This window comes from Nannospalax galili, unplaced genomic scaffold, assembly GCF_000622305.1.
Source record: "Nannospalax galili isolate Female #2095 unplaced genomic scaffold, S.galili_v1.0 scaffold1342, whole genome shotgun sequence".
Lineage (NCBI taxonomy): Eukaryota > Metazoa > Chordata > Mammalia > Rodentia > Spalacidae > Nannospalax > Nannospalax galili.
The window spans coordinates 47,232-55,124 of NW_008348210.1; positions in this window are offsets into that span (position 1 = coordinate 47,232).

Below are 7,893 nucleotides of genomic sequence, written 5' to 3' on the forward strand. Positions count from 1 at the left end.
TCATTTGAAATTTTCAAAAGCAAATTATTAATTTTAAAAATCAGAAAACTGCAGGCATCAGACAGAGTTACTCTAATAGTATTAAGAATCTTGGTGGTGCTGATTTAGTTTATGGGGTTAGTGTATTGCTTGGTTGGTCTTTCTCATAAATGAAAGAATGGGTTTCCAAACAGAAGAGTGAAATTAATAGTCAAATGTCTACATTTATCTCTATTCCTTTACTTATCAGAATATATTTATTATTTGCTTTGATGTTGTTTCTTTACTTAGTTTCTTGAGGGCAGTGACCCTGTTATGTATCACTGTACTAAAATTCACTACTTAGTAATAATTATTAGATTTTAGGCTACCATAAATAGCATTGTTTTTTATTTGAATTGGTTTGATAGTGCATAGAAATAAAATGGAGTTTTTTTGATATTGAAAAAGAGAAAAGGTTTATTTTGACTCATAGTTTAAAGATATAGTCCACCATGGCAGGAAGTCGTAATGACGGGAACAACAGGTGCATCTGTGAGCAGAAAGCATAAAGATAAAAGTTGGTGCTCCATAAGCTACTATACATATGTAATATCCGTATTTCAAATCTGCAAAGTATTTATTAAAGACATTGGAAGTTGTGTCTGGAGAGATGACTCAGTGGTTAAGAACACTGGCTGCTCTTCCAGAAGACCCAGCACTCAGTTTGGTTCCCAGCACTCAGATGGCGGCTAGCAACTGTCTGCAACTCCAGTTTTAGGGGATCTTCTATCCTCTTCTGGCCTATGCAGGTTTTCATTCCTGTGGTCCACTTATATACATGTAGATTTTCCTATACATAACATTTAAAAATTAAAAGAAACTAGAAGTTTAAGAAAGGAATTTACATCCCATTTTCTGGGACTGGCAAGTTGAAGTTTGTTAAGATGCCATCTCTTCAAATTCTGATCTTAATACTGAATAAAATTTCAACTGTAATTCCAACAAGAATTTCTGTGTACAACTGAATTATGTGCTTACAAAATTTATATGAAACACCAGGTATGGTGGTACATGCTTTTAATCCCAACTTGGGAGGCAGAGGCAGGCAGCTCTCTGTGAGATCGAGCCTAGTCTACATAGTGAGTTCCAGGAAGACTGGGGCTACAGGGAGACCCTGACAAAAAAAGAGAAACCAAATAAAATTTATGTGCAAAGATGCTAAAGCAAAACCAAAATCAATATTGGGAGAGAATAATAAAGTAAGGGAATTAGTTTTCTCTAGTTTTCAGTCTTCCACTCAGAAATCCGTGTTATTAGAAGAAATACAGGACTATGCATCAGCTTTGAGACTACAGAGTAGACTGGTATCTGCAAAGAGACTCACTTGTGTGCCATTCACTGTTTTTTTTTTTTTGGTCTTTCTTTGAGACAAGGTCTCCCTGTAGTCACAGCTGGCCTGGATTCGCTAATGGAGACCAGACTGGCCTTGAACTCACAGAGATCCACCTGCTTCTGCCTCCTGGGATTAAAGGTGTGCACCACCACGCCCAGCTCCATTCATTATTTTTTTTTTTTATAATACATTCAAAGGCAGTTGGGAGAGATGGAGCTTTCCAAAAAATGGTGCTAAGAAAAGTCCCAATTTCCATATGCAGAAAAGAACCTCAGTCCATCTCTCTCTTTGGCTACAATGAATATCTTAAAATGGTTAATGGGTTTTACTGAGTATTTGTTGGGTGGTGAAAATATTCCTCATGGAATATTTTTTTAATTTGGTAAAGACCCAGAGCAAAAATTGAGGAGTATGCACAGAGACCGAAGTGAGGTTCTGAGGTTCTGTCAGATTCATCTATTTAAACAGGGCTGGAGAGATGGCTGAGCAGTTAAGAGTGCTCACTATTCTTGCAGAGGATGGTGGTTCCATTTCCAGCACCCATATCTGGCAACTCACAACTACCCGTAACCCCAGTTCCAGGTATCTGATGCCCTCTGGCTTCTAAAGGCATATGGTTACAAACAGACAAGCAGAAACACACACACACACACACACACACACACACACACACACACAAACACACACACTCACCACAATAAATAATTTAAAAATCATGAGTTTAAAGTATAGAACTTCTTTCTACACCTGTGGCTAAAACAGTTTTGAGACAGGAACACACAAAGTTGGACAAAACGCATACACCTTTCAAAGTGAATATTCTGCTGCTGGGGAACGTAGCAAGAAATTCGCAGTTAGGAAATTGAGGACATCAACTATTTTTGTTTATTCCTTATATGTTGGACACTTTTGCACCTTTATGACTGAGTAGCTGACATAAACAACTTCAGAGGAGGAAAGTTTTATTTTGACTTAAGGCTTCAGAGATTTTAGTCCATGGTCACCTGGCTTAATGTCTATGAGCCCTTATTAAGATGATACATCATGGTACAAGGGTTGGGTGGAGGAACACTGCTCATCTCACATCATCCAGGAAGCAGAGGTTAGAACAGGAGCAAAGTACTCTCTTCAAGTGCATGTTGACATGATCTGCTTCCTCCAACTGAGCCCCAGCTCCTAGTTTCTATCACTTCTTCATAATGCCATCAAATCACAAATCTATCAGTAGGTGGATTTGTTGATTATGTCAGAGTTATAAAAATCTCATCACATCTACAAAGACCTCTGAACACTGCACTGGGTACTAAGCCTTCAACACATGAGTCTGGGGGAACATTTTATGTCCAAACCATAACACTTGTAAAATACTATACAAAGAGCAGAGTTGTCATTTTACCTGGGGTGAATGATGCTCATTACAATTTCTGTACACAGCTGCAACAGTGGGAACTGAGTTTAAAATCCTGGAAATTCTCTTGGTACCACATAGTATTTTCTTATCTAAAAGTAAATATGAATAAAAATCCAATAACTAAAAGACCAATAGAGGTGTAGTTCCCCTAGGAATGAGAGTTTTCAAAGTGTCACTATGTACAGACTCTCAACCAGCTGTTTGAGAAGCAAGTTCAAGAAATGGGCACTGAAAGAAGAAATTTAAATGTCATCTTTGGGGGCTGGAGAGATGGCACTGGCTGTTCTTCCAGACAACCTGAGTTTGGTTCCCAGCACCCACACATCAACTAACAGTTGTTTGTAACTCCAGTTCCAGGGGCTCTGATACACTCTCCTGGTCTCTGCAGGCATTGCGTGCACATGGTACCCTTAGAACCATGCAGGCAAATCAATCAATCAATCAATCAGTCAGTCAGTCAATCAATCAATCGTGTCATCTTTGACCTTGAGGTCAATAGTAGAGAAAGAAAACATGAATTAGGAGCAATCAGACATGCAGAAATAGAATGGTGATGATGCCAGATGCTGTTAAGGTTTTCCTAGTGAGGTAAGTAGCCAAATGTAACTGAACGAAAATGGCTCTAGGCTTTGCTTTTCTATGTTCACCTGAGAAAGAACTGAACATGACCTTCACCTATCTTTTCCATATATTGACAGATATATGAATTTGGTTCATAGAAGTCTGAGTAATGTTAGCAGCATGAATCTCTCCTAGGGCCTATTTACAGGGGAGTTGGGTTGTACAGCGAGTCAGTCACTTGGGATTCCTTTCAAAGCAAGTGTTTTTTGCGGCAGCACTTTGCTTCAAAGGATCTTATGGCTTCTAGTGTAAAGTTTTGTACTCAATATATTTTAAATCATTAAGAATCTGGTCCCAATTACATAGGCATTTCCCAACTACCTTTCTACCTTGCAAAAATTAGATCCCACATATTCAAGATTCCTGTCAATCCCATATATAATCAATGGCTAAGCATGCTTCCACGGACTTCACTCCATCCCCACCTTCCTCTGAGGTATAGTCAGATGTAACTAGGACTGTAATCAGTGACTGCTGCTGGACTATGAATTGGTCCTAAAAAGGTTCTGGGTAATTACTTTGCCTTTAATGAGTTACTCCAGAATCTGAACTCCTTTGGGAACAGGTTCCCTTAGGCCAAAGGATGAGTTGAATGCAAGATATGAGCAGGGATGGTACATAGGTTATAACCACAGAGGCTGTAACTTCACAACCCGTAACGAATAAAGAGAGTGGGCTCTCAGGCCGGGCCTCAGAGTCAGTCACAGACATCCTAGGTGAGTTGGGAAAGATGGTAACTATCTGACCTATAATGATGTTTTAATAGGAAGGTCCAGTTTCCCAGGTTTGTATGATGCTCTACAGTTTCAGACATGATGTTGTGATGAGTTCTCGCCTCTATACCTCTCTGCATTTTAAGTCTTCTTAAACTTCTACAAGTGTTTTGTATATTGTCTTCCAGATGCACTGAATGATAACATTAATATCACTATGCACCACATACAAGATCATATCACTTCAATATAATGACAGCTCTGTGATCTAGAGAGACTTTATGTAATAGCTGTAAACTTTTGTATTTCAAAAATCACGTGTGTTTCAAAATTTGTGGATAGGCCGTCTCTCAGAAGGAGCACTTCAATTTTTCTGAAGAACTTAATAACCTGTATTTAAAGGTAGTTTGTCCTTGTTACTCTGGCTCAGTCAATTTACCACGGCACTCACTCTGTGTGTTAATTAAAGATGTAAAACCTGAGCTACAGAATTAAATTCCACATTTTAACAAAATACTCTGGTGATTTTCATGTACATTTTATTTTAGAATCACTGTCTCTGATGATTGTGGTGCTAACTCCAGGCTGAGAACTTCTGGTTTCATGGTCAGGGAGAGAGGAAGCTCATTGTCTCCTCCATACAGTGTCTGCACATGACCTTTGTCATTTGTGATTCCTATCACACTCAACACCAGAGATGGGCTCTCCTCAGCTACAAGGGAAACAAATGACTCAGGAACTCTGTGCAACTCTTCAGTGTCATTTTTCCTACTGTAATACCAGCAGATAATGTTTAAATATAAAAACTGTTAATGCAGCTGAATTAAACACCTTAGATGGGAAACCCGAGCAGTTGATCTTCACACATCTCTCAATGTTTCCCTTGTTTCATTTCCATGATTTAAGTCATGCTGGGCTTTATTAAAGTCATAGTTTTTCAGAATGCAAAACCAACTATACAACACCCACGTGTATGTGTGTATAAAGGTCAGAAGTGATAGAGAAACAGAAAATAAGAAGAGATTTTTTGTAATAAATTAGCAGTCAGGACAATATAGACAGCAACCTGAATTCTGCAGGCCAGGAAAACAGAATTGATGCCCAGGAACATCTTAGTACTACAGGCTTTGGTCTGAAAGCAGTCAACAGTATTGTCCTTTCTTCTTTGGTAAATGAGTAATTTGCATATCTGAAGCACTTTAATAGTTCTTATGTTTGCAACATTACATACATGAACTTTATAACAGAATGTAAAAAACTGTGGCTAAATGGTTAAAGCTAGGAAGTTCTTGTTCAGAGAAAACAAACAGTGGTATTTATACTAACTTGATAGAACTTTGCTGTCCTTAAAACTACATGAATGCTTTTCCTAGTGCAAATGGCAGCTGATAAATATTAATGGCATATTGGGTAAATCCATGCAGCATGTCATGTGCTGTCCGTGCTGCAGGTTGAAGGTAGACCTGCCTTTCTTTCATGGGTTTACGATCTGCCAGAAAGTCAAATACAAACCAGTAATCAGGGCATAGAGTTCTGTGGCATGAGTACTGGATGCTGTAGTGATATCAGCAAGTCTCACCTGGTCTAGGGATACAAGGGAGATTTCTCTGAGAAAGTTACGTCTATTGCACCTGAGGGGTAGATGCTAGTAAGCCAGGTGAGTGGGATAAGAGGGAAAAAATTCCTAGGGAAAGGAATACCAAATGTAAAAGGCAGAACAGTGAAAGTTCTCCCTTGAAATCCAGCATTGCTGGAGAATGAAAAGCAAGAGTCACTGTGTGACCGAATGAGACTGTGGAGACAGGGAAGATCCTGCTTGCCTTTGAAAGAAGTTTAGAAACCCCATGAGAAGTGCACATACAGTGTCCAAACATTAGTGCAAATGTATACCTTGGAGCTGCTTGGCAAGGAACACAGTGCCAGACAGAAGAGACCTCCATTTGAGTGATGGTGAAGGTGGTCCAGGAGACTTCCAAAATAACACAGGCTATTGCCAAACCTCTTGATTATCTCCCAGAACTAGTAGATAAGACCATACTGCTGAAGACAGGGCATACTTTAGGATACAGGACTTGAAGCAATGGAGCAGGAACTGACCGGGAAACCTTCTAACTGAAGTTTGGGTATCATAATGCTAGATGATGATATGCAAAATGCCAAGGGAAGAAAACAATCAATGGTCCAACCCAGCCCTAAAGTCTAATAAAGATAGCAACTAACATGGCAAACTACTCTATTAGTACAATAGTGGCACTGTTATCTGGGGGGCAATCAACAGCTATCTAATTGGACTTAAAACCCTCTCAATGGGAGGTAACTCATGGGTGGCACTGTAAACTCAGTCAAATACACATGGCAGGAGAGGACATAGATCCTAGAGAAAACCCTATCTCTTTCATATCTCTAGACCAATGAAATTCCTTACTATATGCCAAATATCAGTATGTATATTTACAGACAAGTGTACCATACACCACTCATCAAAGAAGATTCTTTTTGCAAAAGATATAGGTTACTGCAGAATTGAACATCTGATCAGACACAGAGAACATACATCTGAGAGATGCCCAGTATTAAATGACATATCTACAGTTGAAACTCTATAACTAAGACTCATGGAACATAGTGTTAGCAAGGGGTAGAGAGAAAACTAATGCTTCCCTCAACTCTCATCAGTAAAGCTTCCTTATACAACAGAGTGCAATGCCCACAGAAGGTCACAACTGGCCATGTTTTAAAGAATAAGAGACTGCAGTGTATAGGATAGGACTCCTATAAGGGACCTCAGTCACCTACAGCTCAGGGACCATTGTGGAAGAAGTGGCAGAAAGATTGTAAGAGCCAGGGCTGGTTCATGACACAGGGAAACAGAGCCTTTCGGGCCACTGGAAGCTTGCACATATGAACTTGTGGCAATGGTGGCATCAAGCACAGGACACATGTCAACTCAATTAAACAAGGGCCCTAAGGGGAGGAAAGAAGTAGGTGGTGGGCCAGCACTAGACTGACAACTATTGGAGATTGATTGCTGCTGGATGGGGGAGAGAGTATGCCTTACATACAATCTCTAGATGGGCTAACTAGACTCCAGTTGATACATTTACACTGAAGGACATTGGGCACAAATGCCTGAATGGATAGGACTTAACATGTATGTTGGAATACAGGAGGTCTGGTGAGGGATGGGGGAAGCATGGATGGGGGAGGGGGTGTCTAAATGTGATTAAGAACTGTTGTATGAAAATTTAAAAAGGTCAATAAATATTTATATATTAAAAAAGGAAATTTATATACAGCCAGGCATGGTGGCACATGCCTTTAATCCCAGCACTTGGGAGGCAGAGACAGGCAGATCTCTGTGAGTTCAAGGCCAGCCTGGTCTACATAGTGAGTTCTAGGACAGCTGAGGCTACAGGGAGACCCTGTCTCAAAAAAGACCAAAAAAAAGGAAATTTAGCCTTTATCTTTTTTTGTGTGTTTGTGGGATATTTGCATTCTTTTAGTGGCAATCTGTACCGTCCTGAACATTTGGGCCCTCAACTAAATCTTTTTTTTGTTAATTATTTATTTAATAACCACATATTTAGAAGAAGCATTTCATTACAACAGCACTGACATATTCAATAACAATTTTCTGAGCTAAGATGCATCTTTTTCAGAATTGGCTGTAAATTTTTAGGTTTACAGTTGAATTATTACAGTTATACAATATTGTACTAAGTATAAACCCTATAAGACATAAAATTGAATGAGCTTTTGTAGTTTCTGATTCTTGTGTGAGACTCAAGCCTTCA